The sequence below is a fragment of the Pithys albifrons genome, chromosome 3, assembly GCF_047495875.1.
Source record: "Pithys albifrons albifrons isolate INPA30051 chromosome 3, PitAlb_v1, whole genome shotgun sequence".
NCBI lineage: Eukaryota > Metazoa > Chordata > Aves > Passeriformes > Thamnophilidae > Pithys > Pithys albifrons.
Genome location: NC_092460.1, coordinates 4,651,230 through 4,671,375, shown reverse-complemented (window position 1 = coordinate 4,671,375; position 20,146 = coordinate 4,651,230). Strand labels below are relative to the sequence as shown.

Here is a 20,146-nt window from a genome sequence, read left to right as displayed (position 1 = left end):
TCACACAGTAGTGGGCATACCTGCAAACAAAACCTGCTCAAAGTCATCAAAATAACCTTTGGGAAACAGCACGTTTCCAAAAAGCACATGTGCCCCACCCTCCTCTACTTTCAACACATTAATATGACTTTTTCTGCTGTTTTTATGGGGAGAAGGGGGACTTGCTGATGGTAGAGCACCTGATCTAAATGGGGAAGCTCTGATTTGGGGGAAAACTTATTAAAAAAGCAAACACCAAGCGTCCTGTTGCCTGTATGTGCTCATGAATGCGGTGCAAGATGTGGACTGTATATGGAAGTTGGGAGGTGGGGTTGAAATCTCGCCATCCATCTGTTTCTGAGCAGTGCCTGAAACACTGAAATAGAAATGGGAAGCTGCAGAGTGCCAGGAGTGGAACCTGGGAAGAAAAAAATGTAGGAGCAGGACGACAAGAAGGAGGATATTGAATTAACTTATTCAGAATGATTCAAAGGACAATTGGACAACCAAGGACATGCCCAGCAGAGGGGTATTCACAGTCTATGAAAATGCAACCTTTTCTCCTGTAAAAATGAACAAAATCTGCCCAAATAAATGAAAAATGTAAAACTGACAGTCTTGTAAGCACTTGCTGAAAATTATAATTTTCAGATGTTTGTTTTAATGCTCACTACATTAATCACCAATTATTTCATCCTTGATTTCGAGCTTTAAAGCCTGGTGTCTACAGTCAGTACTCCATATACCTACATTTCCAGGAAAAAAAAAAGATAAAATATCTAAAATTCCTCCAAAATATTACTTCTCTACTTTATAAACTGTAAAACTTGTTACTGATGCCAGAACATTCCCATGGTTATCCTCCTCATCAGATAGGGCATGGGAAGCAGAATGACCCCTGAAAGGACCTGCCACAACAACTACAGATGAGGAAAGCCCACCCCAGAGATACGGAGCCTTTCTAATTTCACACCAGATTCCTGAATCTCTCTCAAACAAGCAATACAAACTTTATAAACTTCACATGGGAACGACAACATTTATCCAGTAAAAACCCATTTGGAAGGCTTTGTGCTTTAGAAAAGGGTGGCACAGGGAAGTTATAAGGATGCTCAGCACCACAGCCTCGACAATACACGACTTCTAAATTTCAGCATTTGTGAAGTTTCTTTAGACTGTTTTAATCAGTCCTCTCCCTAAAGAGGTATGTGCAGATTCAACTGTTTGCAAATCGCAACAAAGTCACCAGTAACACAGTTTTATTTTGATGGCTTTTCACACACTGGTGCCCCTGGCCCCCAGAAAGAAGGGATATGCACATAAGGCATTGGTGTGGGTAAGGAGCTCTCTACCCATTTCCCAGACCTCAAAAAGGCAGGTTAAATAACCTCCCAGTGCCCTACAAAGCAGCTGAATAAAAACCACAATCCAACTCTCCCAAGTTCAAAGGTTAATTTATAAGATTATATTTCCTCCCAGAGGATGCTCACGTGTCTTCTATGCCGACACGGGCCAAATAACTCATTTGGGGAGCAGCTTATTTCGAAGAGGTTTCACATTTAGTGATGAGCACAGGGAGGAGAGAGGGAGGATATCTCACATTCAGACTCTGTCTCAGGATATATCATATCTTTTCGCCAAACCAGTTCTCTTTGTGGTGTAAGATCACGGGTGTGTTAACTGTAAAAACTCCTTTTAAAGCGACCAAAGCTGAAGATAATAAGGTTGTGTCATCTGTACAAAAACTCTGTACTGGAATGAGCATTCTGGTGCACAAGAGGAAGAACTGGCTGAACACAAAACAGAGCAACAGAAACTGAGATGATCCTCAAGCCTGGTTTGTTAGGAGTGACCTAAAATGGCCCTGTTTTGACTCACTCCTCTCTACCTCCTCCATTGGAGGACTCAAAGGGAAACTGCAATTCAACCTTCCTGGTGTAGAACAACTGCAACAAAACTATTCCTTGTCATGTAAAAAAAACAAGTTGCGGGTGCCTGAATGCTGATAGATCACTTTTGCTTTAAGAGTACATCATGTCAATCAAAACTAAATTCCTTATGCTCATCACAGGAGCTTGCAACCAAGCAATAAAAAATCTCATTCGAGTTCAACTAGTAATGTGTTCAAAGGCTTCCCAATCTGCTCTGTCTCTGGCATTAGCAGCAGACACAGAAGAGGCAGAAGAGATCGCAAAAAAAAATAAAAATCACTGGCTGTGCAAAGTAGAAAGGCCTCTACACCAGAATAAAAATAAGCATTAAAATGTGTGTGTTGGTATAAAAGAATATACAGCAGGTTGAAATGTGCTGTATCTTCCTCACTGTGAGGAAAGACCTCTATAACTCACCACGAGCTTTGATCACTCATGAGCTATCAGCTATTTCTTTGCTGCTTGAGTAAATATAAGTCATTCACAGCTGAAACATAATTTCTCTCTCTTTCCCCTGCCACTATATGTTGTGTGCGAATATGTCTTGTATATAGGCACACTAACACAGCGTGCTGTTCAAATACACATCAGAGTTCACCAGATGGTGGGGATTGCCAGACACTCGTCGTTGCCATGAGCTCGGAGCCATAGTGTAACTCATGAATGATGTGTCTAAGCTGTAAGTGGGTTTTGCATAGTTACATTACCCTCACCGACACAAAACTCGACATAAAACTCCGTTTTCTGATTATGTCCAGCCTGCAACAGTTTGTAATTGTGAGAAGACTTAAGGGACTGTTTGGTACCATGAGAATTTTTCCCTCCTCCTAGAGACATGGCTCTGAAGGAGCTATTTTCATCTCGGGGTTATGATTCACACCCATACATGCAGAATTACACATTTCATAAAGCTGCAACCACAGTCAGTGCCCATGTTTGGGCACAATCGAAAAAACCTAACCTCAGAAAAACAAAGGTGTTTAACCAAAAATAAGCAAGGTTTTAAGAGGCAATCATCTTAATTATGCATAGGAAAAACACACGAGATTGGAGTTTAGGTTTTGTCTACGGGCCTCAGCATGTACTTGGGCATTAAGATATTTGGGCAATAAATTATGTGAGCACAAGCTGGTAAGGATGTAAATGTTGGGTGAATTGGCAATTTCCTAGTCTTTAATTAATGATGGTGTTGAGAAAGAATGTGGCCTTCCTTCTAAATTAACAATGCTTTTTAATCAGTGAGTGAATCTGGCTGTTTGATTCAGAGCAGAAGGTAGCTCTAGGCTTGCAAAGAAAAGAACAGTCTCCAGTAAAAAAAAAAAAAGCTGGAAATCTGGCAGTGCACTCAGGGTCCTACTAGACCCTCTTCACTGACTCCAGCAGAGCCTATACCTTGGTCTTTAACAGCCACTGGTGAAATAAAAACTAAGGGAAAAGGAGAAAGCTAAGAGATAGAAGTAGTTTCCACCTGGTCTGAAAGGGTGAGAGATGGCTCTGCTCAGCAGACAAGTCGTCCAAGCAGAAACTCCAACCTGACACCAGGGAGATACCAGGACATACCTAATTGCAGGGTGGACGGGCTGTACAGGATCTCCTTTTCTTGCATGCTTTAGACATTTCCACCTACAACACAACCATCACAGGCAAAGAGGTCATGGTGATCTCCATCCAGCATGAGGACACAGCATTAAGCTATCTGATAACCCAGTAAACCATTGTGGAAAACAGTCATTTTACTACTGCTTCCCTAATCTATTCCTATAAAACACATTTTGCCCATCTAGTTACTGAATATACTTCACCTTTCTTATTTTTAGTTCCTCACAGACTGAAGTGTGTTGAACAAAATCAGTTTCTGTGCCATCAGTGCTCAGGAGAGAGATTACTTTTAAAGATTTTACTTATGTATTAACTTTAAGAATGGCCTAGTGGTTTAAAACATTAAGGGGAAAAAAAAAGGAGAAAAAAAGGAGTTACAAGCAGCATTTGTTATTCTCAGGTTGTACTAAGGATTGGATGCCTTGAAGGGTTAGGGCTTCAGCTCCACTTAAGCACACAAATTCGCTATCCAAAATTTCTTTGAACTAATAAAATCCCTGGAGGTTATCAGATTGGGCTGAATATGGACTAAGGTTTTCAACTCCTCCCCTTTTATCTGTAAATACCATGAGAGGAGCTCTCTAGCACCCGAAGTTAAATAGTTTCCTGTCTTGGCTCAGAACCACTTCGGCAAACACTTGAGGCCATGAAAAGCAGTTGGATTCAGGCTCTGGGCAGGAGAAGGCACCGTCAGTCACTGTCGGCTCACCCCGGCCCCGTTTCAAGGAGCATGTTTCAGCACGATGTGGCTGGGTTATGTACAAACCCTGCACATTTCTGACTCCCAGACAACTTTTTGAGGCCAGAGGGAATGCTGTCTCCCCATCTCCCTCCCAAGGATACATCTTCCCCCAGAGGCCCCATGGGGCAGACAAGCCCACAGCACTGCATTCCCTTAAATCTGGGGTGCCCATCAGAGAGATGGGTCAACTCTCCAGGAGAGAAACTATTCCCCCATCTTCACCAAACCATTCCCTCTTCCTCAGGTCACAGGAGCATTAGTGAGCACTGAAGAGCCTGACCCTGCTGGGTATTCAGTTCCCCTTGTCGAACAACAGACATCTTACCCCCAGCCAGAGCCTATTCAGATGGAGGAAGAAAACAGGGAATCAAAAAGTCCTCTGTCTGGCACCAATGTGCCTGCTGGGAGCTAAGCACACACTGAATAGCCTGTTCATGGTGTCTGTGCTAAAAGTAAGGACCTGGCTTTATTTCTTTGTTGATGTTGATATAACTTAAGAAGCTGAAAAAGTTAAAACTTTTGGGAAATCTCATGACTAGAAGACATGGGGGGGGGGGGGCAGAGGCATCCCACAAATCCCACGCTACCCTTACTGTTATTTCCCACTCAAGGAGCAGAGCAGTGCTTTATGCTTTCAAATGGACAGAATATATGGTGGTGGGGAAGCACAAATGTGCAAAGGAATAATGAAAAAACTATGTTGTGCTGCTGACTGGAAAGAGTGGCAGTTTGAAAGGTACAGACGTGAGATTAAAATAAAAATGCATGTAAATTCTGTATGAATGGAAGTCCAAGTTTAATTCAGGCTAGTTAGAACTAGTATCCTTGATCCCTCTTAAAAAAATCAGACCCAATTCAATTAAAAAATCTTTTTGTTCTTTTTCATTTTTTTTAGTTGAATATTCCTCTTATTTTTTTCAGTTACTTTGTAAACCGCTCTTCCCTGGCTCCTGAATGCTCCAAGGCCCTGTATCTCATGGCTTCACAGCTTGCTGACAACTGGCAGCTCTTTCATTCTTGCTAAAAAATTACTTACAATTTTTACACAACAAATACCAAACCACAGCCATCCTATCACCTTTAAAAAGAAATGATGTTTTCTCTTTTCAGGAGCATCTTAGCCTTTTTTGTTCAACTACGCCAGCCATGAGCAGGATCTTCCACAGTGACATTTTCAGAGCTACTTAAGATGTTTTGACTGCCTGAATTCAAACAGATACAGAAAAAAAAATCTCTTTGGCAAATTTGCAAATCTCATCCTAAACCTTAACATATTTCTGCAACATGAGGCCCTCGTTAGCCTCCGAAACCGATGGTTTCCGAAAGCTGTGGATGCGTAGGAGTCCTCGATGCCCCGTGTCAAGTCAGTCGTCACCCGCAGCAAGAACCATTTCAACGTGGCTGCCAGGCTGCACCCGCACCAAGAACAACACTACTTATCTTGAGGTTCAACCCCCCACGATAACTAAGGGCAGGCCAACAGAAAAAGAAGGCACAATCAATCCCACAGGGTGCAAAAGCTGGGGAGACGCTGAGCAAAGCCAGCACGGAGCCAGGGAAGGAGGCAGGCTCAGCAGCACACGGAGGGCGGCTGGCTCTGGCTCAGCTCCCTGGCACAATGGACCTTTGGGGAGCTGGATTCCCATCTACGAGCCCTAACAACTTCATTACTTAATTAAATGGTACATGCAATGCAATCCGTGCGGGAGGCGAGGGCAGGCAGCAGCCCTGCTCCTCTCCAGCACTACACAATGCAGTGCATGTACTGCCCATAAAGTTACCCAGGCAGTTGCTTCCTTGGCTGAATGCAGACTACAACCATGGCCTCTGGATGCAAATTACTGGCTTTTATAGGTTCCTAAAAACATTTCACTGTGTCTACTGAACAATGTGGGAGTTGCAGAAAGGGCCCGATGATGGCAATGGTGTAATTAAAAGCCGTGAGTGGAAAAAAAACCCATCAGAGTCCTTCTTCCAGACAGAAAAACTGGTAGAAATGTACTTCTTAAAAATAGTTTAAAAGAAAATGTCAAAGTAAATAAATAAAATAAACCCATATTCACTCCTCCCTGCAATCCCCTGAGTTTGCAACAGCTTCCCTGCTCAGCGCCTGTGAAGGAAGACACATACGCGAGAGCACATCCCTGAGCCCTGTGCTCTATCTCGGAAAGAAACAAGATAGAGAAAACTCTCCTGTCTAATCACAGGCCCTGTCTGGTATTAACAGAAGTTACTATCTCTGTCTGCCTGCCAGGAGCTATATGAAACCCACCAGTGCTGGGACTGATAGAGGAGCAAGAGATGTGAGGGCTGCAAAGCAGGTTGTTCTGCACAGCCTGGGATGAGCCACAGCAAACACCCAGTCCAATCCAACATCCCAGTGAGCTGTGGCTGCCCCATCACTGAAAGCATCCAAGGCCAGGTTGGCTGGGGCTTGGAGCAACCTGGGCTAGTGGAAGGTGTCCCTGCCCATGGCAGGGGTTGGAATGGGATGAGCTTTAAGGTCCCTTCCTACCCAAACTTTCTGTGATCCCAGCAGAGAAGGAGTGGAGGGGAATCCCCTTACAAATTCTAAACATACCTCAAACTCCAGTAACTCTGAGTTAACTCCAGTAACTCCAGCAAACTGAATTCTACATTAACACTTAACATATTAAAACTTAGAGAGGCGGATGACTTTCGCTTTCTTCTCCCTCATCTGAAAAATAAATTACAGCCTCATCAGCTGGCAGACCTGCTGACATCAGAGTGCATCGCCTGCATTAGCCACCATTGGCAGCACAGGGACCCACCCAGCCTATTCCCAGTCTAAATGTGTAGGGCCCACATTGAGTTTTAAACACATCTGGGCAGGAGTTAGTCCCAGGCAGCCTCTGTGCCTAATACAGGAACTTCCTCCAACAGCACAGTACTACACACTCCAAGTACAGGCATGCAGCACAGTGTGTCTCCAAGCATTTGCTGTAGCCTCAAACAATCAAGCTTTTTTTTTTTCAAGCCCCCCCCCTCCCCTTTTTTTTTTTGAGAAATGATCAAACCGGGGGTGGGGACAGAACATCCTGCGTGAAACCGCATCCTGAACAAGCATCACCACGATTCACTGTAAATAAATACTCTCTCCTTGCAGCACTTCCGTCAACTGTCACTGCCTTGGCTCCAATCACCTTTCAAGTCCAAACAGGAAAGCAGAGAAAAGCGAGTGAGATGGCAGATATGAGGTTTAATTTGCTTTTCACTGCAGTTTTCATTGGTGGTGCGCTTCCAATTCGTCGGCATTGCCAGCTGCCTGGAATCACTCCTGGACCCAGTTTTTTCCTGTTAACCTTCATAATTGTATTATTATGGGCAAGCCCACAAACTGTGCTACAAAAAAGCTGTAAAAAGTGCAGCTTCCACCCTTTATTAGATAAGCAGCCAGATCCAACCCTGCTGCTGCAGACAGAGAGGCAACGCAGATTTACTGAAGATGTTTCTTCACCTATGTTTTACATAATGCAAGATGTGACTGCTAAAAAAAATAAAGCTTACAGGGTGGCAGGAGGGGGTGCAAAGGGATTACAGGATGAAATAAGTTTGACCTCAATTTCCTTGAAAACTTATGAAAACACGTATATAAATTTGTGAAGATCAAAGATGTGAGGGGATAGCAATGCTGGGCAGGACAGCACAAGCAGGAGCCAACTCACTTCACGCACGTGAGCTGGGTGAGGGGTGGGAACTCTGAGCACCCCATGGTATTTCATGTTAGCTGATGAAGGGGAAGAGCTGCCTCTCATGCGCACCCCCTCGTGGGCACCAAGGCTGGAGGTACAGGGGAGTCTGCAAGGATGCACTCATCCAGGGGCTGAAAACTAGATGAAAAACCCTCCTGAACGTCCATCAGACCAAAGGAGAGGACAGCCCCCTCGCCCTCAGGAGGGGAGCAAAGCCCTTCTGGCAGCCACAGGGCGTGCTGGGATGGACGGGATGCCCTCCCTGCTCCCCACGCACACAAGGAGCAATTTAATTAATAAAAGTAAACCTGAAGTATTACATGTAGCAGCAAAGCATTATTAAAAGCTGTAATGTCTCAAAGGTTCCTATGAAGTCATGTTCTTACAATTCACTCCAAAGAATTTAAAGACAAAATTACATGTTTGGTAATACTCCGGGGAGCGCACTTTTCTATGTGGCCCATTGTTTGTGTATGATGCATGGCTTTGAGAAAGTGGCATTGTTAGAGGGATCATAAATCACAAAGGGGAAGTTTGATTTTTTTATTGGTTTTTTATTTTCTTTTTTAAAGAAATCTTATTCCAGACAGGGCTTTTCCTCTGCTGTGGAGTTTTCAGCTTGTTTCAGCAAACAGACATCAGACCGACATACACTGTGGGGGTCTCAGCTGCTCAGATGAACATCACCTTCTTCCCTACAGCCTCTCCAGAGAAATAAGCATTCAGCAAGCCAGTACCACAGGTTTTGTATCGCTGATTCCAAGGGAACGTTTATTTTTCTAAAGATAACTCTTCAAGATAAAAATCTTGAATATTAAAGAGCAGCACTAAAATTTCTGCACTGCCTTTTGCAAAGACTTATTGGTGTGGTTTGCCACCTTAGTTTCTTCAAGTGATCTCTGGTTTTTTAGTGTGGTTATTTATTCTTAGGTGGGTTATTTCTGAACTTGGAACTAGTGGGCTCGATCTACTGCAAAAGCGAAGAGCAAATGCCAAAATCACTACTCACAGGCACCCACCCCATCCTTCTCAGTGCACATGAATTAGCCACTAGCCTGTCTCCCTGAGCAACCACAATGAAGTTAATGCTCTGACGAGGCTGATGACCTGCACATCCCACCAGAGCTGAAATCTCAGAATGGTCTCCACCACTCTGTCCAGCTCCAGTTCAAATTTTATACCTACCAACCAAAAAAAAAAAAAAAACCAACAAAAGCACAAACCTAAAAACCAAGGAGGAGATATGGGATGGCACTATTTGCCAACAGCTCACAGTAACTCCCTACTAAGAACAAACCACAAAAACCAATTTGCATGGGAAGAACCAACACATTCAAGAATGAATCAATAGGGATCAGCCAAGCCAGAAGCGTCTCCAGGCTCCAGAAGCCCAACCAGGCACCACTGGATGGTGGTTTTCAGACACACCCAAGCACCACCTGCTCAAAGACAGAAATCCCACAGCATGAAACAACCAGGCATCTTCCCCAAGGGGACACATCTCAAAACACCGATCACAGGAGTTAACTCCTGGTTAGGACAGATTGCTCTTTCACATATTCTCTTATGACTTGCTCTATTTGTCTGCATTTTGTGTTCTATGTATTTTACATGTCTATTCATACACAGAGGAAAAACCTCAAGCAGCATTTCTTCTTAATGTGAAGAAATATTAAACTTTTCAAAGGAAATCTGAAATAGCAGCTGTGGTTACCTTTATGGATGCACCAATACTTCCAGCAGTGCAAGATTTCAAGCCACAAATCATCTCTCTATAAATTACATTTTTCTGGGACTCAGTCCTACCTCTCTGCATCCTACCATCCATACAGCTCCTGTCCTACACACAACTAGCCTATCTAATTTTTCACAATTTTCCTGGATGCTTTCCTGTTGCAATATGTAACAAGTACAGAGTATTTGGGTTTTTTCAAACAATCACCAGATAGGTTCACTTAAGTGACTTCAACTCTTGTCTGGAGTAAATCAACATAGTTCTACCAAGTGCAGAAGAATTAAGGAACTGCGTCAGTTTATACCAGCTAAAAATTTGACCCCGTTCATCTGGTTTGTCTTGAGACATTCATTACAGTCAGAATGGAAGAAGAATAGATTAGCATGGATTAAACCTGGGAAATCCTGCTGAGAAAACCTGACTGTTCAAATACTCATAGTGGAGTTAACTTCATTCACTCAACATTGTGCAGCTTAATAACTCACATGATCTAAATACCACTAACTAATAGGATCAGTCCACTACTAGTTATCCCTAACTGTAAAGGGGGGCGGAGGGGGCAACAAAACTTTTCTGCTTAAGGACCGACTGCTTACAAATTTACGATGGTTGACTCAAGAAACACATGGCATGTTCCTCTGCCAAAACATCTGCCTCCTTCAGAAGAGCTGACTTCACCCAGAGCTGGTGGAAGGTCTCTGTCTGCATTATTCTTACAGCATGAGTATTTGGCTGCCAACACTACATGAAGGAGCTATTTATGTTCCATAAAAAGCTTGGACATAGTCTGGAACACAGGCAGAATTGAGAGTGCTAAATCAAGCTAATTATTTTGAGAACTTCCAAGTTGAAACATTATTACAATAAATTCCACGTGTTTCTCTCAACTTGTGCACCTTGCAGAGGATTTCCATTCTGTGTGTTCAAAAAGGCCATCGTATGGAAACAATTACAGCATACAAGCTTAAACTGACTCCTACCAATGCAAGGACCCTTGACCCATCTTTATGGGCATTTTAAATAATTTATGTGCAACTTGAATGCAATCTGCTCTACTTGACATCTCTGACCCAAAGCATATTGAGGTTTATGTTGGGTTTCTTTAACATCCAGACCCTGTCAAGGCAAGATGTGATCTACACCGTTACAAGAGGAGCTCCTCTCCACCAGCCACCAAGGCAGGGCTCTACCAATCCCCACTACTGCCCCCCTGCCAAAATGCTCTCTTCAAAAAAAAAAAAAAAAAAGGCAGCTTATTTTCATTTTCCTGAGGGTTTTTCCTACCTCTTCTGCAGGATGAACAGAAGGAAAACAGAAAGAGTGAGTGATAAAGCTGGTGGGAAGGACAGGGTTTCACCACAGACTGAACCGGAGCATGACCACGGCTCCCATGGAAGAAAGAGCTCATTGTAAGGGACACGGTCCTGCTCCTCCTGGAAGGGACCATGGGCTTTTGAGGAAAGGATAAAAGAAGCCTTAATACTTGCCCTTTACCTGGGAGAACTGATTTGCCAAAGATACCTTCTGGGAGCTAATGCAAATCAGTGCCTGTATCAGGTCCTCCTTTTCCTCTCAGAAAGGAGCTGAGGGCTGCAAGGGGTGATAACAGGAGTCCTGTCCATGTAATTCAGCATGGATGTCTGAGCCAAGGGATCAAGGAGGTGCTTTGAAACATGAAATGGTTTGGTTGGGAGGGAACTTAAAAACCTTCTCATTCAAACCTCCCGCCACAGACAGGGACACCTTCCACTTGGGACTCTCTGCCTTTATTTTCAGAGGGATGTCATTCGTAACCACAAGCTAATCCACCCTGAGCATGAGCTTGATTTAAATCAAAGTGATTTGAATCACTGATATTGATCATGGTTTATATCAGAAAGCAGGAAACATCATTTCAATCATTGATTTCGATCTTGTCTTGCATTTGTTAGTTTATATTTATTTTCTTTTAAAAGCATTGAATCTAATTGGTTAGCAACTTAAAAAAGTATGACCTTTTCATTAAGCTTTTCTCCCTCCTAAATAGGAAAACATGTTATTTTCACACATTTGTATCTCTAAGTTTTAGGTTATGGCTATGCTTGAAATTATGATTATTTTTATTAGGTGGCAACTTTAATATCTGCATTGATCTTCATTTAGTTGAAAAATGAAACTGCAACAAAATGAAAAACATTTTTATTTATTAAATGAAGGTTGCTTAAATATGCTGGATACACAATGAGTTTATACACTTAAGCATGTAAAACATTTACCATACATGATCTGTTGTAAGAAAACAGAATATATTAGGATCACAGCAATACTCAATCTCATCCTTCCACAGCTTTATTTTATCTCTAGATTAGAAAAGGAGAACAAGGTTTTTCCTCTTTTCAGCTCCATACTAATTTTTCAGTTTTTACTGAATCACCAAAGGAATTACTGAAACCAATTATTCAGCCCCATCTCAGTGAACACAAACCAAACTTTTAAAGCTTATCCATATTCACATAGTCTAACATTACTCATGTAAACATAATATATTTCTTGCAGGTATTGGTATTACTATTTAAAAACTGTATTTTAAAAAATAAACATTACAGAATTTTTTAAAAAGTAATGTTTACATATTGACTAAAGTTAATTCATTTTGTTCTGTCTATTTAGTGTGTGGTTCCAAATAACTTAATTGCCTAATATTAAGCAGGACATAATTAGTGCAGTCAATAAAACGAGAAAAAATAAATAAAAAGGGGGAAAAGAAAGTCCACTTCTTTCTTAAATTTTTAGGAGTTAGTAAAACTCAAAGGGTAATTAAAAAAAAAAACAAACAAGCAAAAAAATCCCAAAACAAACTGTTTTCGTATCTTGACTCTGTAAATATTTTGGTTTTGCTGCGTGGGGCGATGTGACCCTCCACAGGCTCATTCCTGCCAGTGCCTCTAGCAGAGGAGCTGCCATTTGGGTTAAATCCAGCAGAAAGCCCATGAGCAGGAGTACCAAACCCAAATTCACAGGGTCACACGACACATTCCTCCTGAAGAAATGCAGAGTTTGCTCACAGTCATTTTTATCCACGGACTGAGAGATGGGTAAGGGTGTTATTTTGGGGAGCAGGGGCATTGCTGTCCCAACTACTGCATCAGCTCCGAAAAGGCCTGAGCAGCCTCATCCCATCCTCACGGTTGGAATCCCAGGATACCCACACAAAGCCCCCCCAAATCAACTCCCTGCATTACAGTCTGCTGTGAAACCCTATTTGAAAATAAAAAAAGCAAGCAGCTGGGGGGGGAAATGAGGGGGAGGAAGAAAAGAAAAGTCACTCTATTGAGTACAGCATCTCTACCACACATAATTCAAGGACTATAGCTGGTATGACATGGGGGGTGGAAGGGAAAAGGGAGCTTTTTTTTATCCTTTTCCTTCAAAGAAATTAATCAGAAATAAACTGCTGTTCAATTCTGCAAATCCTCAGCACGCTTACACTCAGCAAACCAAAATAATAACAAAATAACCCAAAATACTGTGAAGCAATGATACGTATAGCATGTGGTAAATAAAAGTTTAACAAATCACTGAAGAGTTACCACCAGCACCGAATGTGGCATTTCTTTCCTGAAAAATTTACCAATCCAAACTCACAATAGAAAATCTCAAAAATAGTAATTACAAACTGCACAGTAACATCTATTTGGGTGTTTCCTTTGGACTCAAAAATAATGACATGTAAATACTACCTAAACACACATGCAGGCTCAATCAGGAGGGAATGAAATGGAAGAACAGAGCTCACAGGCAACTAGTTCAGAAAATATAAATATATGCTGTTATTTAAATATAATTCCATAAGTTTATACTCTATGGCAATTTAAGATCCCATTTTGACAGTCCTGTATGCACCACACACTACCTCCCTATAAAAATCACATATACAGAAGTATTCATGTTCTCTGTTAAAGCAAGACTAATACAGCAAGTCCTTTTTCAAAAAATGCAATTTAAGACAGAAAAAAGGGCTTGTAATAAGAAGGCCATTTTACTGTTTATATTATAATTCTAAGTGACTGGATGTAGCATAAAGCTATGATTATTTTCCTGCAGTCATAATGTATGTGATTTAGAGTATGTTTGGGGAAAACGTTAACTGAGACAGAGGTCTGTAAACAGATACAGGATTTGGGTACAAAAACGCAGCCCCCCTTGTGCTAACCCACATCCAGCCTTCTGTGCAACTTTATTTGCTGTTCATAGTTCACTGCAAAGGAGTGAAGCTGCCTCTAATGCCATACAAATTTGGCTATCAGCTGTCCTATGCAAATTTGGCTAATTACGTATGCATTACTGAGCTATGAAATAAGTCAGTGTGTTGTGGTATGTGAATACACATCCCGCTCTTGTTTTTGAGCATAATAGTTTTCAGTGTCTGCTGAGTGTTCATATCCTGCAGACTTGGGTTTTTTCCCTTTTCCTTTCTCTCCTGTGGACTTTTCCTCCCCCCACTTTTTTTTCCCAATGAGACACCTTCTTTTCTAATAAAAAAATGAAATTAAGACAGAATTCAATTTTTAAACCTGTTCTTAAAAGCAATATGAATTCCAGTCAGAGAGATCTGAAGTAAAAACCAAAGACTGTTATTTTATACTGTGCAATGAACTAGCTTTAAAAAGGTTGAACAATAAACAAACAACTACCCAAAACATTTTTGTTGAGCTAATTATGTACTACGCAAGAAGTAATTTTATCCTTATACCTACATTTTATGTTTTGGGCACTTGTATTTCATGTCCCTTGACACCTTCTCCAATAATCCATCTACTTTATATTGGAAAGCCTCACATGAATAAAACTTTATGGCACTACAGGCATTTAGCCTTTCACTGACATTCCTGGCCTGTTCAATTCTGCAATTCAATCAAAATCAAATCTCAAAATCCTCTTGTCAGCCAGCACTGCTTTCATATGCCTCAGCCCTGTGTAAGGATAACTGCATCCAATCTTTCCCCCAAGCAGTGCTTATATTGTTTTATTACAGTTCAATGAGTGGAGTTCAAAATTACATGCAGCTGCCTACTACTGTGGTCTGTCTGTGCTACGCATGGACACAAGTATTGCCCACCAGGCTTGAAATCATTCACTTACTGGTCTGGCAAGAGAGACTGTGAGCACTTCACTGTATGGAGGAACATCCTGCCTGCTGGATCTAAAGAGGGTGATGTTAGCAGATCAGTCCCTTTATAAAGGGATTGCAAAAGCCCTATGAAATGCGACTCAAACGTGCTCGATGTTAAGCATGTGGCTACTGCACATAAAAGCAAAGATAAACCTCAACATGCACTACTCATTCGCGGAAAGCTTGTGAGGGAAGATAAAGGACTGGGGAATAAAAGGCATCTCACTGAGTTTTTATATGTGTTTTAAATGACGGCACCTCATTTAGGCAATTTTTATCTTTTCCTACTCCCTTCCCTAATCTTTCACACTGAAACAAAAGGACAAAACACAAAGCTAATTAAATACAATTTAATCAGATGAACAATGCAACGACTCCAAATCCAAAAGCTTAAAAACTCCTGCTATCATGAGCTCCTGTACAGCCTGGCTGGAGGAAGAAAGAGCATCAAAACCAGGCAGGATTTCCATCCCACACTCGCTGGGGGCCAGAGGTAAAGAGAGTCAAGAGGCTCCCTTCTGTGCCATCACCAGGGCAGGGAAGCAGGAACAGCCCTGAGCTGATGGAAAGGGGTCCATCCACATGCTGCCCAGCCAGCTACTGGCACAAACTCCCCCACAGCCACCAGCACCATCCTCCTGAGCACACGCAAAATTCCATCAGCTGCACAAGCAATGCTCCTACAGGTTAACTTATCGCCCATCACATTAGTGTTTAGTGATCACTTGGCTTTCCATCAGCATTTCACAGTCACAGTATTACAACAGTGACCAAAATCAAAAGAAAAAAAGAGGGGAAAAAAAGCCTTTTATCAAAGTCTATTCATCAAATATTGCACCATGACTAAATTCTCTGAGACTAGCAAGTGAGAAAACAGAGGCAACACATTGTTAGACATCCTGCCGAGAAAAAGCTCTCTCTGAGATGAACCCCATTACCTTTCAGCACACAGGTCTGAGAACCAAGCTAACCACACAACAAACCACCGACCTATGACAGCAGCACTAAACTGCTCATCCACGAATCAAGGCTTTATTCCTTTAAAAAAAAAAAAAATAAGAGAGGGGAGGAAGCGCACTCAGCTGCTGTGCAACTGCCCACATGTTATGTAGAAGCAAAGGCAGTCCTGAGGCTGGGCAGTATTTGGACTTTTCATAGCCTTGATTCAAAAGTAGTTTGGATGATTGTGTGTGCATCATATGTGTGCCTGTTAATCTATTTCTACATCTACTTGCAGAAAGCCTGGACAGGGAAATCTGGAAACGTGACAGCCGTGACCAGACCTGGAAACACTGACTGTCACCCTCCAGTAGAGAGGCACAGCCCCCAGCTCAGGCACTGGGATACAGCCCACGCAACACAGCTCTGAGTTCCCGTCCCTGCCAAGAGTTTGTGGTGGGCCAGGCATATCCCTTTCATGTCTTGTTGTTGTACAATAACAGATTTTGGAACATTTGTACCAAATCTTAGGGTGCCAGGATCACAGCTCTTTCAGTTACCCCTTTCCCATCCAAACCACTGAAGGCATCTTTCTGCACAAACCAACACTTCTCCAAGAGAAGTGGACTAGGTCATCGAGCACCAAGGCCCTGGGAGGACTTTCCTGCACAGCTCCCCACAACAGCCCTGTCCCCATATGACATACTCGAAGCCAACATAGAAAACCCTTAGAAGAAACACAACTTCCCTGTACCAAGACAAAAAATGAAAGAAGGAGTAATAAACCCTCCATCACCCTGTAGACCAGACTTTGCTGCTCCACACATGGCTCTTCTGTGGCTGAGACACCTGGTTTCAGGCTGAAACCACCAGTTTTGGGGTATTCTGTAGCCTGAATCACAACTCCCCAGGGTGCTGTGAGTGTACCATGACAGCACACAAATCTTCACCAGCCCCCAGGGAGGGGCATCCCAGGGTTCCACCAAGGACCAAACCTGGCCAGAAAGTGCTAACACAACATCAGCATGTACTCAGCAGAGGAACCCTGCTCAGGAACAGCAGATATTGTCCCTGTCAATGCACAACAACATATCAACATTGCAGAATCCAAAACGGGAGGCAAATCACTTGGGCGTGTGCTGGGGCTAAGGAGGGGAAAAGCCGTCTCGCTCCACATGCACACTTGTAGGAAGTGACAAAGCATCACGTCTGCCTGCCATCCAAAACATATTTAGCAGCCTATAGATAGCAACCCAACGAGACTGATCTAGCACGAGCCCCAGCGCACGCAGCCCCTCACTCGTGGTGACTTTGCACCTGTAGCTTTCCTGTGAATCCAAAGGGATGAGAGCAGCAAGCGAGGAGCTGCAGCTCCCAACTGCCTCCTTTATCACCACCATCACAGTATTTACTGTAACACATGTGACTTAGTGAAGCCCCAGATTAATTAAATGAACTCCTCCATTAATCAATCAATCAATCCAGCACAGAGCAGTTGAAATATTGAATTACTTAAGAGCACCATCTTTATATAGAACTTTTAAAGGTCTGCTCTGGAGGACCTTATCCCTGAAAATTAAATTCAGCCTCACATGAAGAGAAGCATAAGAAACCCAGAGGAGGCCCTGAGGCTGGGAGAGCAGAAGCACAGGCACATCCCCAGCTCCTGCCTTGGGAAATTGCCCCATCTGAGGGGGTCAGTGAGCTCCTCCCAAAGCAAACATTCCTCTGAATGCCCCTTGAAAACACATCCCCAGACACTTACAACTCCTGCTTGTTCAATCAGGATCAGTAATCAATTCATTAAAAAACCAAGATCAGGATTGCCCAATCCTCAGAACAGTTCACTCCCAGCTGGCAGAGCTGGAACACAGGGAAGGAGGAAAGCAGGGCCATGTGCTGGTACTCCGGGAATACCTGACTGCATGCATAACAGTTGCAAAACCTGTAAAGTCAGTAAAGGTTATCTAATTTTATATATGGCGAAATTTAGGCAGAGAGAGTTGAAACACGTTGTTCCAAGATGTGCAGAGCACTGGTGAGAATGTCAGTAATAAGAACACCAGCCTCCCATCATCCTGAAAGCCAGGCACACAAACTGCTAATACGATCAATTTTGTCATCTGTGGGTCCACTTGAACCAGTACATTTGGGCATCAAAATAGGAGAAATAAATTCTACACTTCTCTGCATTTCAGTTTGGGTGAGACTGGTGTAGCTATGCTCATCAGTGGGAGGAAGGACAACAGGGAAAAAATATCCTAGTCCATGCATGTAATCACTCCAATTACTAAAAAATCCCTATCATCAGAAACTTTTCACATAGCATGAGAATTGCTGTTTCCCTTAGGCAACAAAAAATAAAGCTTCACAAGGCTCCCCCTCAAAAAACAGACCTATAACATCTAGGCAAAAATAACTAATCCTGGTATGTCTTCCCCACCCTCAGCAAATATAAATATTTTAGCTATTTTAGCTGCAGGAGTCTGACTTAAGTGATTATAACCTCTTCTGCCTCCAGCCCTTCCCACCACCAGTTACCCTGAGCAGGGATGTCAGTGCAGCACATGGACTGCCCTGACTGCTTCTGCCAAATACAAAGAGAACAGAGTAACAGCCTTGAGATCTTGTGATAAGATACAGGACCCAGAAACAAATAAAAACACAGCAATATGAACACATACTTCAATTCTCAACAGTAACTATTTTTTTTGGCAAAGACAATACCAATAAAGAAGAAAAGGCTTATTACCAGTCCTAAATGTAGGATGGCACAGTATGTTAACATATTGCTGTACATCCTTTATAGAATTGCCTCCAAAGCTATATTAAAATAACGTTAAGGTTGCAAAAACTAGGCAACAAAGTTGGCAACATCAACACGCAATCCTGATTTACACCTTTGGAATGAGTATTACAACCAAGTCTTTACTTACACAATCTTATTTTTTTCTATGGGACTCCCTTTTAACATGCAGTTATTAAACATCTTTTCATCCTTATAAAATCTGTGCTCCCAGGAGAAGGGACTACTTATTTAGTACATACCATCCAAACCCAAAATGAATACAGAATTACTAAGCTCCTCTTGACCACATCTCCAGTTCCCTCACACAGTACCAGGGATTTTGATGTTAAGAAAAGCCTTCTCACCTCCACTTGCAGAGACATTTGATGGCATCACAAACACCACTGACGGAAGACTGAGACAAAGCAAAAAGAAGGCTCTTGATGGTTGCTGGTTTGAGTCACTCAGTAACTGAGGCATCAATCCAAGCCCCCCCTGACTCACAGCCTTTATGGATTCCAAGAGCCCCAACTGGCCTCAGCTGTGGTTGCAAACCCCAGATCACTTCTGTAAACCGGCCCCAGGTGTCTCTTGGTGGGCATGCAGAAATGAGGAACGGGGAACAATGTGGCAAGTTTGGAGCGCTTTGGTTTGGGTGACGTGCCAAAGCCCAAACAAGGCTTTTTGGGAAAGAAGAAATAAAACAAAAAAGCCACCCAAAACTACATGATCATGTCATGAGTTTCACAATGTCTAACAGCCTAGAGGCTTCATTAAGGTGGTCTGTGCCACCTTAACTCTGTTATTTCCCAAATCTCACATGCCAGACTATACAATCTTGAAGATTTTTTTTCACATACGCTTGTTTTTAATATATGTCATTTCTCGAGAATTTTTTGCTCTGTCTTTAAGAAGTGAGAATTGAAACAGCAGCAAGAAGCAGCTACAACCAGGGAATGCAGTAAGGAGACAATACCATGCAGGTGTGGCCAGGAAGAGAGACACATCACAACTCACCACCAGCAGAACTACTAACAGCACAACCAGCCACTGCACTGCACTGTTTTGTGGCACTGGGAGCTGCTGGTGGCAGGACAGGGTGGAGGTATCAACCCCAAATTCTGAAGATCACTCCAACCACCACAAGTCTAAGGTTCCCCCATGGTGGAAGCACAAGGAACATTTTAGTATCCTAAAATTAGCAGTGCCGTAATGACTTCAGTGACTCCAAAGCAGTGTGAGAAAGCTGGAGCTCCCACTGCTCCTCAGAGTTCCAGCTTCCACGTGGTACCTGGCAGCAGGTACCTGGAGGTCCCTGCTGCTACAGTGGCCAACCAGTGGCATCACCGCTACAAAAATCTCCATGTCTGGTAGAAATCTTTCTGCCAGCAAGGATTTCTCCTTGTTGCTGTAGGAGCTCACAAAAGGTGCTACTGACGCCAGAGCACCCTATGTGACACTACATGAGGAGAATACTGAGGCACTCTGGGACTCATCCTCCCCCACAGCACCTGGGCAGGACCCTCCACGCTCAGCAAAGAGCCACATGGCTGCCCTGGCGTCCCCTC

General features: G+C 42.8%; 1 protein-coding gene across 9 annotated transcripts in view; it reads right to left on the bottom strand.

Moving 5' to 3' along the window:
• Positions 1–20,146, bottom strand: part of FOXP1 (forkhead box P1) — a 380,458-nt gene that overhangs the window by 289,828 nt on the left and 70,484 nt on the right. The window contains exon 3 of one of the 9 annotated variants that reach the window (XM_071550237.1): positions 3,471–3,533. The exons of the other annotated variants lie outside the window; for them this stretch is intronic. The gene's annotated coding sequence lies outside the window, so the exon portion shown is untranslated. The remainder of the gene's footprint in view (positions 1–3,470; positions 3,534–20,146) is intronic. 9 annotated transcript variants of the gene reach the window in all.